Consider the following 16731-nt stretch of genomic DNA (forward strand, 5'->3'; position numbering starts at 1 on the left):
AAGAGAGAGGGAAAAACCCTTCTCTCTCTAATCAAACAAAAGCAAGTTTTTTTTCCCTCCCCGCTTTTGACAGCCTCAAATTAAAACCTAAAGGGGAGCTCTTGAATGAGTTACTGTGCAAAGAATAAAGGCCTTAATGAGGTAATTTCATTATGGAGACTCATCCAAGCCTATGTGAAAACAAGGGGAAGGGGGGAGGGGAAGGAGGGCCCAATGGGGACAGGAAATTAGTGTTCCTTCCACCCTAATTAATGTTTAAAGGCATTTGGTACAGTCACCAAATTAACTGCTCCAAAGAACTTCTCGTCGGGAGAAAAAATACATTGTTGGCCTCTGCCTGTAATTAGAAGACAACTCCAAGGAGGACGCTTAATGAGCCTAAAGCTGCCCTTTTCACCGGGCGCAGCAAGCGGGGTTTCTCTACGCGGCGCGGCGCGGCGCGCACAATGCGGCCTTGTTTTTTAGGCCTCGCAAAGCAGGTAGGCGCTGAATGAGGGCAGGCCAGACTCCCGGGAGGCCCGGCTTCCCAGCCAAAAGGCCCGAAACCCCTCATCCAGAGGGGCGAGGTGGCGGGGGAGAAAAAGCCCGGCGATCAGGCTCCGCTCTTCCCCCAGGGAACGGCCCCGGCTGTCTTAAGCCATTACATGCTCTCCTGCCTGCAACCTCCCCCGCCTTCCCAGTTATCTTTACCCGGCTTTTGTCTCCTCTAATTGGAGCTGATGAGGTGCTAATTGGGGGAGTCGGGGAGGGGGGCGCGGGGAATTAGAGGGCTCCCTGAGCTTTGCAAGCCGAGGGAGGCAGATCGTGGGGAGGTTAATGAGGGTTTAAATCAGAAAGGGGGAGAGGGCTAAGAAGGGGGGAGGTTGGGGGGGGAATTCTTGGGTGTAGCCCCTGGGGAAAAAAAGGTGCGTGTATGTGCACGTGTGCAAGGGGAGAAAGGCGAGCAGAGGTGTTTGGCGCAGGGGAAAGTGCTTGGAGTGCACAGGCTTTGAGGAGGGATAGCCAAAGAGTGATTGATCTGGGGTTCAAATGGAGGCGGGGAGGCCTGACTTTGGTTCGTGCTTAGCCTCTTGCCTACAAGTGTGTTTGTTTCTCTTACCCTGGCAACTTGTCTTCAAGAAGTTGTGGGAGCTTCATCTCTGGAGGCTTTCAAGAAGAGACCGGCTGCCATCTGTCAGAAACTGTGTAGGTGGGTCTCCTGCTTGGGCAGGGGAGGGGGAGGGTTGGACTAGATGACCTAGGAGGTCCCTTCCAAGTTCCAACTCTGTTAATCTGTTAAAAAACATTTAACCTAGGTGGATTTCAACTCTCAGAATTCCCAGGCCAGCCTGGTTGCTCCCAGACATATATTCTGAGGGTATATGTCCATGCATGCTGGCTGGGGAATACTGGAAGTTGAAGTCTTAAAAAGTTGCCAGGGTTTGAGAAACACTAGTCTAAGGGGTCTCCAACCTTGACAACTTTAAGCCTGGTGGACTTCATCTCCCAGAATTCCCCAGTCAGCAGAGATTTGCCACAATCTTCTGGGAAAGGAATGGAAGGTCAAAGGATCATCTCCCCTCTCATCTCATAAATGCACTTTGGAGAACTTTCCCTCTTGGCTGCCTTAAAGGCACCACAAGGGCCTGTTTGCTCTCCTTGGATGCCTCTACTCTACTATAGAAAGGCCTATCCCTAAAAGAGGAATAATGCTTTTATCCACCTACATGAAGCCTTTCCCAATGTTTTTCTGCAAATGGAAGAGCGGACACTTTTGCTTTTCTGCTTTTAAGAAAAAATGAGGATTCCCTAATCAACCTCAGCTGAGTCTTGTCTAGTACTTTAAATTGGACTTCAAAGCAAATCAGTCACCATTTGCTGTGACTGCAGCAGACATCAGCACTGTAAACCTGCCTGGCATATTTTGGACCATTTCAAGTTCCTGAGTGTCTCCAAAGGCCAGGGTGTCAAACTCGTATCGTCATGTGATGTAATCCGGACTTTTCCCCCCTTCGCTAAACCAGGCAGGGGTGGAGCCAGCATGTGATGCATCTGGCCCCCGGGGCCACGAGTTTGACACCCTTGCAATAGTTCCATACTTTTCTACACCAATAGTCCCTATGGTTGGACTCGATGATCTATGAGCAAAATACTTCTCTATCCAATGCTGGATTGTGTTCTATTTCTATTTAAATTATTTTGGTCCATATTGCCAAGACCATGGTTTGCTCAGTTTTAATACAGTAATGAAAAGCTGGACCATTGAAAATACTGAACAACACCAAAACGATGCTTCTGGAGAAAATTATTCAAAATACCATGAATTCCAAGAAGGGCAACGCATTCAGTATGAGATGAAATTCAACCCAACTTCTCACCAGAATCCCTTGTAATGAAACTAAAAGTTAGATATTTTTTTTGATACATAACCCCAAGGCCAGGGTCTTTGGAGAAGACTCTTGATGCTCAAAAAAGTGGAAGGCAATGAAAAGCAAACAAATAAAGATAAGGTAGTTAGATACCATCACTGATGATATAAGAGCAAGCTTACATGAACACAAAGAATCCAATAGAGTACAGAAAGGCTGCCCTGATAAATCATGGATATTGAATATAAACATTAGGAAGCAACTGAATCAGTAAACAGCAACAATCCTTGCTGGCTGGGGAATTCTGGGAGTTGAAGTTTGGATGTCTTCAAGTGACCAAGGCTGAGAAACTGTCAGCTTGTTCGTCCGAGATTGAGAGGGTGAACGATAAGATACCAATTCACTCGTGTAGCTTCAGTTAAGTTTTTATTCGTCTCCCACACCACAACAGGTAACAGCGATCATATTATGTTTAAAGTCAGTTCTGGTTTTCGTTGCAACCCAGAGCTGTATTTATACATGTTATACCTTGGATAATAACATAATTACTATAACCACCTTCTGGCCGCCTTCGCTGCCTAACATCCGACATTCTTAAATTAAAGAAACATGGTAACTGCACCTTTCCCCTGTTCGATGAGTCCATGTACCCCCGTGACAATTCACCCCATCCCCCATTTGCCCCGCACCATTATTACAACACCACCCCCTTGACATCCAGCCATGAATCATCATTATTGCACCACTCCTTGTCAGGAAGTCGATGTCAGTCATTTGAGGAATTTTCGTCATAACGACAACATTGTAACACAATCAGTGTAAGGTAAGTAAAAGACTAGGGTCGTATCGCAACTCGGCTGTCTCGGCTCCAGTCCGTTCTTCATTGGAGTCATGACAGAAACACTGCTTTAACCATCTTCTGCTAGGCTTTTCCAGGTACAGTATACGAAACTGCATCTTCTGGAATTCCTATCCAAACATAGGACATCTGATTAGAAGAACTGGTTTTGGGTAGAAATATTAAAGGCCTGCAGTTAGGGATTGTCGGGGTAAGGTCTTTCTGGAGAAGGAGACAAAAGATTATCTGACGAATCAGAGAATTTTCAAGTTTGACTTTTTACTGTTTGTTCCAGGATCACTATATTTATTTACTTTTTTTTATTAGCCTTGCTAAAGGAGCAACATGGATTTCTCCTGATAAAGATATTTTGACACATGCTTGGATGAAAATAGAGCCTGCACAGCTGCTTCTTGTATGCTGGTATTTATGCAGCCAAGATTAGGTTAAAATGTGAGATAATTCATATTCTTGCATTTAGTTAGAACATTTATATGAGTTGTGTCGAGAATTTTATTGAATGTTTGTCCTGTCCCACTGAGAGCAAAGTAACCCAGGAATCAAATAACGATTCTGGGGAAGTCTCAGAAATAACCCCACTGACTTCAGCAGGGTTTACCCTGAACAAAAGAATTATAGAATTGGACCTAAATATCCATGATATGGCATAATAACTTTTTATTTATCTCCATCCTTATCAACTGTAGAGTGTCCAAGATTGATTTGATTTTTACTGAGAAGCAATTTTCCTTTAAAGAGCTCTTATGTGCTAGTTTGGCAATGACAGCATGCTGGCCAGCAGCCAGAATCTAGCTAAATGTTTACTGGGTAATTTCTAGCCTATTCACAGTCTGAATTGAGGGCTGGTTGTCTTCAGGTTCTCTTCAAGCTTGTGCTTTTGCTTTCTTTTCTAATTGTCATGAAAACTGAGGATTTCCTTGACAATGGAGAGGGGACAAATTACAATTTGATGTAAATAGAGGTTAATCCAAGGCATTAGCTACAAAACAGCAGGAGTTGCTGGCAGCAGCAAGTCTGAAGTTTCAAAGAACTAGGCCACTAAAACAAAAAAAATGATAGCAAGCACTAACAGAGGAATTGGTTAACACCAAGCCATCCTTCCATTACACAGGATCCTGCAGATGGTTAGACTAACATTTGTGTAATCCCTGGACAGTATGGATTTGGCCATAGAACATAGAACAGGGGTGTCCAACCTTGGCAACTTTAAGACTTGTGGACTTCAAGTCCCAGAATTCCTCAGCCAGCTTTGCTGGCTGAGGAATTCTGGGACTTGAAGTCCACAAGTCTTAAAGTTGCCAAGGTTGGACACCCCTGACATAGAATATCATCAGAAATGGAAGGAACCTTGGAGGTCTTCTAGTCCAGCCTTGCTGTTCAAGCAGGAGACCTTATTCCATTTCAGTCAAATGGCTGGCCAGTCATATTGGTCAAGAATGGTGGGATGAGTACAGGAGGTGCAAAAAAGTCAAGATGATGGTTGCAGCCATACAATCAAAGCTCCACTACTTGTTAATGTGCATCATTCATGTGATGCTCGCGTACATATACACCCACACGTACATAAAGGACAAAGGCTTTGGTAGCACCATTGTGGGCATCATCTTGACTTTAAAAAAAAAAAAAACCACCCTTGCAAGCTGACTGCTAACATTCATAATCTTCTCTCAGTGTAAGCCAAAAGGAAAAGGTTAAAAATGTGGTGAAACAAACTTATGGTAAGTATGATAGGAAAAGCTATATAATTTCTGTATTGATACCAATGGCCTTGATACGTCAAAGCATCAACTTTTGTAATTTCTCTGCAGCAAAGACACTCAAACAAAACAACCCTATAGTGCTAACATTAAAAAGATTTAAAACTCCAGAATACTTTTTTTTTAAATCTGATCATTGATACAAACCTGAACAATTTTACTGTGTACATGCCAGTAAATTAGAATTTCTAAGTTTTGACTATTGAATTATTCTATTAGAGGTATCTTGCCCAAGTGATAAAGGGGAGGTTGGAAATACATCCATAAGTAGAAATTAAAATTAAATTATTAAACTATCAAAATATGTCAAAATTATTAAAATATTCTCATTTTCTTATTTTTCCTGCCACCTTCTTCTATTGACATCTTATGATTGACATCACTTTGTTGTTTGTATGTACACAGAGAGCCTATCCACCAGAGACAAATTTCCTTGTGTGTCCAATCACATTTGGCCAATAAAGAATTCTACTCTACTCTACTCCTATTCTACTCCTAATCTACCCTACCCACATCCTAGTACTTTCTGTAGTAGGGCCATTTATATTTTGGCTGCAAATTAATAGATGCCAGCAAAGAAATGCCCCACCCCCCATTTTAGAGCCCATCTGGGTTTATGCAAGCCAGACATGGTGGCTATATTATATAGCAGTAAATTAAGAGGATTTTTGCTGAAACAGGAAAGCTTTCAAGGGCCAGAAGAATACAAATGTAGAATAGATAATGTAACCTCTTGGGGCAAGGTGCATGAGTTTTTCCAGGCAGTGTGATTAGAATTTGATAACTTCAAACAAATTCTTGCTGTGGAGTAATCAGACATGCACTTGAGTCATTCTTTATCCCATTTATTAATCTGAAAGTAATCAATTCAAGCCTCATTCTGTTAAGTGATTGCTGTGTAATTGAAAAGGGATGTGAACTGTAATTATAAAGTTCATTTAGATCTGAATGGTTTAGAATGAGGCTGTACAAAAAGAATGTGGAAAAGAGATGATATATGCAGTGGATGCTACCAACTAAGACCTTGTTTGCAAATGCTATGTTAGTACTATAAAATACAGTTGTGCTGTGCTCTTAAAAAGACAGATCTTTTTTTCCTGATTATTGTAACTCAATTTCTCTCCTGATGCACTAATCACTGATGACTTCAGAAAGTCACTCAAATTTTACTTCAGATTCAGATTAACAGAGTTGGAAGGGACTCTGTAGGTCATCTAGTCCAAGCAGACTGTACTCCATTTCTGACAGATGGGAATCCAGTTTCTTCTTGAAAGCCTCCAATGATGAAGCTTCCACAACTTCCGAAGGCAACTCCTGCTCCATTGGTTGATTGTTCTCACTGTCAGAAAATTTCTCCTTAGTTTTAGGTTAAATCTCTCCTTGTTCAGTTTCCACCCATTATTCCTTGTCTGGCCTTCAGGTACTTTGGAAAATAGCTTGACCTCATCCTCTCTGTGGCAGCCTCTCAGATTTGGGAACACTGCTATCCTTCTCTTCACTAGACTAGCCAAGCCCAGTTCCTGCAACCGTTCATCGTATGTTTTAGCCCCCAGTCCCCTAATCTTCTTGGTTGCTCTTCTCTGCGTTCTTTCTAGAGTCTCAACATCTTTTTTATAGTGTGGTGACCAAAACTGGATGCAGTACTCTAGGTGTGGTCTTACTAAGGCTTTATAGTGTGGTATTAGTACCTCACTTGATCTCAATTGTATCCCTCTGTTAATGCAACTTAGGATTGCGTTGGCTTTTTTGGCTGCCACCGCACACTGTTGGTTCATGTTTAATTTAACTTCAGAAAGGTCTCAAATAAATAATGATGCATTATTGTAATGTATGTTTATTAAGTCAATTTACATGTTGCTTAAATTGCCAAAGCAATAGACACAAATTTACCCAATCTCAACCGCAGGTTCATAAATTCAGGTAGTCCACAACCATTCATTGTCTGAAATTACAACGGTGCTGAAACAATGACATGGCTAGTCCTTACACTTATGACCATCACAGCATCCATCCTTGCGATTGCATGATCACAATTCACTTGGCAACAGGTACTGTGTGCCAGGATCATATGATCGCCGTTTGTGACCTTCCCAGCCAGCTTCTGACAAGCAAAGTCCTAATGACCACAACAAAAAAGATCGTAAAGCCAGTCAGTCATGTGATGATTCACTTAACAACCATGAGCAGCACCCCATTTGGGATCTCCAAAATCACCATTTTATGTAGCGTAACTCTGAATGGTTCTTAATAAAAATAGAAATAATCGGTCACCATAAAAAAACCAACCCTCTCAACACCCCAAAAAACAAGGTCAATATCTGGAAAATAAAACATAGACTAATGGGGCCGAAGGGGACCTCAGAGGTCATCTTGTCTAGCGGTCCCCAACCTTTCCAGCTTTGCGGACTGGTGGCGGTGTCAGCGGGGGAAGGAGAATGGGGTTGGTTCCATGCAAATAGAGCTTCATGCACAAGTGAGCATGCCTGCCGCTAATACAAGTGGAGATTGTGCGCACAGGCACATTTGCCCACCACTTGCGCGGCCCGGTTCTGAATGTGCTTCCGCCTGGTACCAGGCCACAGCCCAGGGGTTGGAGGTCCCTGATCTAGTTCTGCCCCTACTGAAGGCAGAAAATTTTATACCAACCAGTTCAAATGGCTGCCTCTAGTCTATTCTTGAAAACCTCTAGTGATGGAGCACCCATAACTTTGGGAGGTAAGCTGTTCCACTGATTAATCATTCTGTTCATTCTGTTTCTCCTCAGTTTTAAGTCGGATCTCTCTTTAACAAGCTTCCACCCATAATTTCTTACCTTTTTTAAAAAATTATTTTACTGGGCCCCAGCCTCACTGTAACCCAATTACAATACACTTTATAATGGCATAGAAACATAGGAGGTTGTCTGCAACTGCATTTGTTTTCCTCTCTCAGATAATATAAAGGAGGAGGAGATAGAAGTATCTGATGGATCATTAGAATAGCTTGTCATGGCTGCCCTCCAAAAGTCAGAGTTCAAAGGCTGGGCTGTCCCATAGTTTTTCAGGGTTCATTCCAGGTCACTGGCTTGATAAGATTCTCAATTTTCCAGTTACCAATGGTCAAAGTGTCTCCAAGATGTCCAAGCTTGTGTGGCTCAAATCTTGTTTTAAATGATCATGAACAAAGTTGGTGTTTCCTTTCGGTGCAGATCTCTTTATGTGCACGTAGTGGGCAGCTGTGCTGTTAATATTAAAACTGATTTTAAAAGGATTCTGTGCTAAAGAGGAAGGATTTACTAAATTAGCGGAGCAGATTTACTGAGAAAAAACAATCTGACCTATTGCAAGAAAATCAGGTCTTTTTTTAAAGAAATCTAAGGAAAGTGGCTCTTCAAAAAAAAAAAATTATTCTATTCTTAATAGGAAAAAAAAGATTGCATTGAAACCGACAGGATTTAAATGAAAACTCTAGCTTCTTCCTAAATCCTTCTTCTGCAAATTCGATCGACTATTTTAGGTCTGTTTTGCGAATTTGCAAATTGAATTGGCTCCATCTGATGTTCACTGCATGCCACAAGTAACCTGCATTAAGGAAGGGCCTTTGGATAAAGTTGTGAACTTTATCTCAAAGCATGGATCCAAGTACTATAAGAGAATTTTCCATACATACCAGGTGGTGCATGCTCACATTAACTTTCTACACAGCTGCTTATATATATCAAAGCAACCTGGTGATACATTAACTTACTTTAGAGTTTTTGTACTGGTTCAGGTTCATCCTAGCTCTGTTGACCTGCTGAAGCCCAAAGGATCACTTAATGTGCTCAGTGTCTTTAAATACCGTCTCCTTTCCTTTCCACTGTCAGCTCTCTCATTTGAGATGATGTTGCTGAGGGAACATTAGACCACCAGGTGGGGTAATTTGACCACAAACCAAAGAAGCAAATTACATTTATTATGGTGAAGTGTACTGAATGTTTTCAAGACATAATACCTTGAGATTTTCACTGTAATTAAACAAGACCAGTAGAAGACCTGTGCTGGATCAAACTTAAAAATTACCTAGAATATGATTCCCACAACAGCCATTCGATACCTTGACAAAGCCAAAAAACCTCAATCTGAACCTCTTCCAACCTATGTTCTTTCAGAACTGTGACTATACATAGTACACAGCCACACCGTACATAGCCTGTACGTAGCCACCATGGTGTTAGGTTCTTCCTGCATATTTGTTTACTCCCTTTCAAAGTTAGCAGGTGTAAATAATACAGCTAATATGAGGCAGCAAATTCCTTAATTTAACCATGCATGTGGTGAAAATGTTTCCTTCTATCCCAGGGCTGTCAAACTCCCGGCCTGCGGGCCAGATGTGTCACGCACTGGCCATGCCCACACCCGGTTTAGCAAAGGGAAAAGTCATGATACGTCATGTAACACCACCGTGACGATGGAGGTTTGACACCCTTGTTCTATCCTAACGTCCCACCATTCAGTTCCTTTGGATGGCCCCAAAAATTCTAATACCAAAATTTGCAAATGATATGAAGTGGTGTGTCATAAGGAGTGCATCCATGCTCATGTCCCCATGGTTGTGTATGTGAACATCCCATGGTCCAAAGTATTTGATTGGAATAAAATTTGAAGCACTACTGCTTCAGTAGTATCCATACAGTATTAACATTTACTGAGTTTTGATAATGAAAACTAGTGGCAAAGATTCTAAATAATACATGGGTGCGTGTATGTATTTAAAACATGTTTATGTGATTTCCCATTTAAAAAATAAAAGAATATGAAGGGGTGGGATTCAAAAATTTTAACCGGTTCTGTGGGCATGGCTTAGGTGGTGGGCGTGGCTTGGTGGTCATGTGACTGGGTGGACATGGCTTGGTGGTCATGTTATTGCCTGGGTGTGGCCAATTCAATATCACTCACATCGAGGCACGCATCTCCTCGCCTGGCCTCTCATGACTGTGGGGATGTTGCAACTGTCATAAGTGTGAAAAATGGTCATAAGCCACTTTTTTCAGTGCCATTGTAACTTTGAATGGTCACTCCACACAAGCAAAGTACCAGCAAAGGAGGGGAAAGAACCTCCAGAGACATTCCTGAGACAGGAAGTCTAGTCCTTCCAAGAATGTAATAAGGGTTAACGGAGAGGCAGTTTCTGTAAGCAACACCAGAATGTTTCCTTCCTGCCTTCCTTACAGGATTAGGCCGGTAATTTCTTCTAACAACCGGTTCTCTGAACTGCTTAGAATGTTAATAACCGGTTCTAGCCAATAGGTGCGAACTGGTAGAATCTCACCCCTGAGAATATGCTATAGCCTAGGTCTGGACAATCTATGGTTTGCAGTTCCCAACATGTCCCAATTGCATGACCAGCTGAGACGGTATGACGGGTTATGCATGTTTTCTCTGCATAAACCAGTTGCACTATTGCTGAAGAGTACTACACTCTGATCTTTCCCATGGCCCTGAACAATAAGGGTCATTGGAAGAGTATAGTATACAGCACTTCCTCTTTCCTTGAAGAACGTTTGGGCAGATAGAGCGGAGGAACTTCACTCACATGAGGGGTCCTCGGTGCTGTGAGCTTGGTTGTTTTCTTGCAGACATTTTATCAGCCAAACTAGGTAACATCATCAGTGCTGTTGATGGTGGAGCACTTGATGATGTTACCTAGCTTGGGTAATGAAATGTCTGCAAAAAAACAACCAAATTCCAGAGACCACCAAGGAGCCCTCGTTTTAACCCTGAATAACAATATTCTCCTTTATTGATACTTCACTCATAGACAGGAGAAGGTTATTCTGTTTTGATTGTTATTTGTTCTACCAGCCACATTTCATTTGTGGAATATAGAAAATATTAGATGACTTTTAGATATGAAATAACGTGTGAAGCTTTCCCTTAATTTCATGAGGTGAGACATACAGTACTGATAGCAAAATGGGAAGACATTTTCAGATTTTAACTCTATTCATATATCTGTGGTTCCTTTTCAGTTGGAAGAGGAGAGGTTATCTGTATCCTGAAGATCATTTAATGTAGAACTGTTGCTCCTGTGAGAAATTGTGACATGCCATGAGCTCTCTCACAAGATGGCTTGTAACTTGGGTAAGGAAGGCTTGAAGATTTGCAAAAAACAAACAAACCCAAAACTATTGTCATGGCCATAGCGGTCAGTCACCAAATGCTCAGTACTGTATCTTGAAAATGAATGGCTGATTCTATTTCATCTAGGTTCAAGTTGTTCCCTTCCAGTCTAACTTTGTCTTTTTTAATGAACAAGTTAAAAAAAATGCCCACCAGTCTTACTTTCTAAATAAATACTTGAGAACCTACATGAGTAGAGGCATTCTTAGAAATAAAGATGACTCTACAGCAGTGATGGCTAACCTATGACACGCGTGTCACTCGTGACACGCCGAGGCACTTTGACTGACACGCCTGTTGGTGTGGGGAAAACCTGCACATTTAGAGGCTGCCTGTGCTCTGCTCCAATCCCTGCTCCCTGCTTGTTGCGTGGAGGCGTGGTGTCACCGCTGCCGCAAGATCTTTGCAGCAGAGAACCAGTTTTAACCGCCATAAACAGAGGTTTGTCAGTTTCATTATCTCAGGAACGCTACAGGAGGAAAGGAGATCCATGAGGTTCACAGCCCTGTAAGGTGGCCTTCCGATCCCCACATCCTGCACCTGCAGCCCTGAGACCAGGGAGACGAGTTTCACAGCCCTGTGTGATCACCCCAGCCCAGTCCGTCATAAACCAAATTATTGATATTTCTTGAAGTGACACACGACCCGAGGAAGGCTACACTTTTTCCCGATTTTCGACACACCAAGCTGAAAAGGTTAGCCATCACTGCTCTACAGCATTAAGATTGCAACAGACCAAATTCTTAATTTTAGAAGATTGAAACCATCTTTTAAAAAGTTTGGATAGGGAGATGATCTGATTCAAAGAATGTATCTGTGGTCATATTCAAGGCACAAGCTGCCTACCTGTGCTTTAACTAGAATAATAAATAATTTCGGACTTCCAGCATACAAAATCTATTCAGATTCTTACTCTGTGTCCCTATTTTTGGCAGCAAAAAACCCTTCAAAGTACTGCATAACCAGAATACATTTAAATAAATAATTATTTTATGTAATTTTTTTTTTTTTTTGCATCACACTTCAAAAGCATCGTGCTCTGTACTAATGCTTTGAGAAAACTAGACTAAGAACTTGTTCTAGTTAAGTTCTTATTTCACATGGCCTTACAGCTTTAATTATTTAATTGTTCAATGTTCAAATCAGTTATGCTTTAAAACAACGTGGCATCTGCTAAACTATGTAGGTAATATAAACTAATTATGGAAGACATGATTTAGAAGCTGGAACTATATGTCAATTTTAAAAAGAAATTGTTATGGAATTATCTAATGCAGACTTTGCTCTTAAATGTAGTTCAATTATATGGTATTATGTTTATTATTATTATTAAGTGTGAAGGAAGCCACTGATGGGACGGGTGATGCCTCTGCCATGTGGGGTAATTTCAGTTTCTGTAATAGCCCCAAATGACAAAATTTGGGCATCATCTTGGGAAATTTAAAATGAAAATCGGATCCATTAAAACCACTTGCAAGAGGCTGCCCCAAAAACCTACAAAAACCTATGGAAATATTCATGTAGTCATCAAGTGCTGAATTTGAATTGAAGGGTTTTTTTTTTAACTTTTCTATGTCATCTTTTATAAGTCTGCTACTTAGAACTGTTGCCTGATCCTAAGAATGTAGAGAGGCTATAAGATGTTTAATGGGATGCATAGAGGAAATAACGTTGCTTATCTTTTTAGGTTTCTCCTTGGATGCTGGGCTGTGTTGATTTTCAGGGTAAAGTCCCTGCAGTTCAAATGTGATTCCTTCCCACCAAAGAAATGGGAGATATGAAGAAAGGATAAGTGGGGTGATTCCTCCTTCATTATGGCCTTTCTCATCCTCTTTCCCTTGAAGAAATTGAGATTCTAGCATATCTGGAAGATTGAGAAAGGCTACCTGGAAGAAATAATGTATTATTCTTCCAGGTGTGATGTAAGTAACCCTAGATGGAGTTGAAGTCAACGTATTTTTCTTCTAGGAGACTCTGCATTTAGAATCAAAGTGAACTTGTGTGGTTCAGCTTTTCATTGGCAGCCTTTCCTGTTCCAGTTGTACTTTCTCAAGGAAAAGGAGAGAATATTTTCCTTTAAGAAACATTGAATTGACATAAGGATAAGTAAGAGGAAAGCAGTTAATCCAGGTCAAAACATTGACACTGAAGGAGTGTCCACAGTGAGCTACGTTTTTCTATAAACAATTCAATGTTGTGTGCCATGACCTCACACCACAAGCTTCACTGCTTACAGACTTGTAATGCCTGTGATGTTACAATACACATACAAAAGAGGCTGAATTAGCATCACAATGTCTCAAAAGTATTTTAGTAGCTGTGATAGACCAGGCTTTCAGGTAGAGCTCAATTTGAGAACTTTATGCAAAACTGGCAAAAAATAATAATAAAACCAATCCACCAATTTTTAAGAGGAAAAAAAAATCAAAGCTTTTACATTACAAATAAGCAGAACATTCTTGCTTATAAAATAGAATGTCTCAGTTTTTCCTCTTTTCAAAAAATTATGTTTCACAACATTGCCAAAATACCAGTCATATATTTTCAAACTCTGTTTTTCAGAATACTTTTTAAAAAACCCTAAAATATTAGTGTACGTTCTAAATTAGTTGTGACAAAATATGGTTGTAGAATAAATCAGCTTGCCAAATCAACACTTTAAACTGTCTCTTCTGAACATCTGATTCCTAGAAGTTTTTAAAAATAAGAAAAACCTGTTAAACAAACACATGCATATATAGTATACACAAGCCAGCCAAGTTAGAATCTTTTCAACTAAAAAGCAGAAAAAATATTTGCATATTGCTAATACAGCATATTTCATGAGCCATAATCATCACAATTATGACACATCACGGCTTGAACTATCTTGCTTTGCATGTAATGAGTCTATCTCATATATTAGTTTCACCTTTAAAGTTGCATTACTGAAATAAATGAACTTTTGCATGATATTCTAATTTTTCAAGTTTCACCTGTATATCTCTTTGCTCCTACCATATTAATTTTCTATAGGCAGAATCAGAGATTACTCCTTATTCTCCACAAGGCATCCTCAAAATATTTTATTTGTGGTACAATATCTAAAGCATTTATATTGATTGAATCAATGAAAACATTCTGATAACAAAATAGCAAGAGTCGGAAGGAACCTTTGAGGTCTTCTAGTCCAACTCTTTGCTGTAGCAGGAGGCCCTATACCATTCTAGACGAGGGGCTCTCCAGTCTGTTCTTAAAAGCCTCCTGTGATGGAGCACCAACAACTTCTGAAGGCAAGCCTTTCCACTGAGGACTAGATAAACTCCTTCTCAGGCCAATGAACCAATCAATGAAAGCGACATTGTCTTAGCACCTATTAAGTCTAATGCATTTATTTTGATATAACATGGATTAGAATCCATTTTGTAAAGTATCCCCTAAGGATGATCATATTTGAACTGCTATGATATATAAGCAATGTTGGTGCAACAGACTTAACAAAGCTACTCTCAAAAACCCTGGTCACCTTGCTTAAAATTACCTAAAGTGAAAGGCCTGTCTTTAAATAATTATTGTTCAACGTTTGTGGACAAAAATGGAAGGATTTTTGGTCAGAGACAATAGCTAACGTAAATCCATTTCTTCCCACAATTGCCCTACATGTAGACTTGTGAAATCTGTGTACAAAGAATGAAGAAACTTGATTGTAAAATATAAAGTCTTTTTTTTTCCTGTCTGTTTTCAGTTTCCCTTGACCTATCTCAGCAGATCTCTCCCCTTGAACTGAAATCTTTTGTGGACAGTGGTTTTTTTTGTAGCAGCAGTCTTTGTTTTCCATTATCAAATCGTTTAATGGTCATGCAATTATTATTTCCGCCTGTTTCTAACATGTTTTGTAGTACTCACTATTCCCAGTTCATTAACTGACCGACCTCGGCATTAATACCCCCTTCCGCTGAGGTTACCTTGGAAACAAAGCTTCCTGTGCATAATCCAAGATTATCCAACTCTTTATCCTACATGTGACCCTTAATTACTTGCTAAATTAGAATGGTTTGCTAAAAATCACAAGAGGAGGTTAATGTGTTCTTCCAGAGTTGGTCAACCTAAGATGACACAAAATTTGTAGGGAATTCAAAGTACATGATCCCTGAAGGCGTCTCTTTTAAAGCGAAGACAAACTTTCCAACAAGAAGCTGTACCCTTGAGTTTGTGTCTGTCACTCACTTTTCTTATCTGCTTTTTCCAGCCCTTGAATTCATTTGCCTGAACAAATCAACCAAGTAAACAGTGTATGGATTGATTACACATAGGATTCATTGACTGTTGGGTCTCCAGCAATTAACATCTCACTGAAATCAAGGGACCTTTTCCTATATGAATAGATTGGAGATACAGGACGGCATTTACAGGAAAGTTTGTGCATGAAGTAGTTTAGAGAAAGGGAAGGAGGAATTGAAAGGAACCTGCAAAGCAAACAGTGCAGTTGAAATATGAGTTGGTGAACAAACCACATCACTCTTTGAGTCTCTCACGTGCTGATAAGATATGCCTATATTGGCCTGGAAAATAATCACATATTTTTCTTGTGTGACACCCCCAAAAAAAAAAAAACCCTTTTGGGACAGAGGAAGTTCTGGCACTTTTGTAAATGAAAAAGACTATTTATTTCCTAGTCATACTTCTAGCATGTCATAGAAAAATAATTTATATAGATAGGTGGACCATAGCTAGGTCCAAATACTTATAGACTAAACTTTTTTAAACAGTACCTCTTCTATATTTTGAGCAAACAAGCCTCCTGAAAGATGGACAATAACCAATTTTAAAAAGAAGTATTAAAAATGAAATTAAATGTATACCAAGCCGGGGGGGAGTGGGGAGGAATCTGCATTCCTTTTCTTCCATTTGAGGTAACAATCGGCTTTTGGGGAAAAAATTTCATTAAGAGAATTTTGGTAAATTATTTATTTACCATATTTCTATGCCAAATAACTCTAAGAAATGGGCAACAAAAATTAAAAAAACAGAACCATAATGACACAATGAAACAGGGACAGACCTCAAATTTAACATTTGAAAGTAATGGTCTTTATACAGTATATGAGGGCAAATTATTCCACAATAGTTAAATGTTCATGAATGGAGTTTGATGCTGTTGCACTTGTTTAATTATAACATACCAAGGAATATGTGTGAATACTGTATTTTTACACTTTATAATTCTTTCTCCAGTGATCTTTCCGGTGTCAACCATTCAATGAAATTTGGTGGGGGGAGCATCATGACAGAACCCTTCCAAATAGATTTTTCAGATTTGGAAATATGGATTCTGATGCCTGGAAAGGCATCAGAATCATGGAAAGATACTTAACAGTGAATTAAACAGTTTACTGAACCCTAACTGTCGCGTCCGGCGCAGGAAGGAAGCTCGGAGTCAGTGACTGGTTTCAGCTCTTTATTGTGCTCCGGTTACAGCTTAAACTTGGAAAGGAGAAGCGGCGGCTTTTTATTTCCAAGCCGCGGCGGCCGCGGCCAATGGCACCGCTTCGAATCTCCCGCGCTTAGTTCCACCAATCGCGGGAGATTCTTAACGGGCCAATCAGTGCGGCTCGCTCGACCAATCCGGTCGCCGCGCACTTTAGCCA

The 16731-nt window shown here is 40.4% G+C and overlaps 1 long non-coding RNA gene across 1 annotated transcript; it reads left to right on the forward strand.

Moving 5' to 3' along the window:
• The first annotated feature begins 321 nt into the window (after positions 1-321).
• Positions 322-13884, forward strand: LOC148132597 (uncharacterized). The gene is made up of 3 exons (XR_015747367.1): positions 322-479; positions 10954-11065; positions 12792-13884. It is a non-coding gene; the product is annotated as an uncharacterized LOC148132597 (long non-coding RNA).
• The last annotated feature ends 2847 nt before the right edge of the window (positions 13885-16731 follow it).

The sequence above is a fragment of the Notechis scutatus genome, chromosome 2 (assembly GCF_049901735.1).
Source record: "Notechis scutatus isolate UNSWTSFEM ecotype Mainland chromosome 2, rNotScu1.2, whole genome shotgun sequence".
Classification (NCBI taxonomy): Eukaryota; Metazoa; Chordata; class Lepidosauria; order Squamata; family Elapidae; genus Notechis; species Notechis scutatus.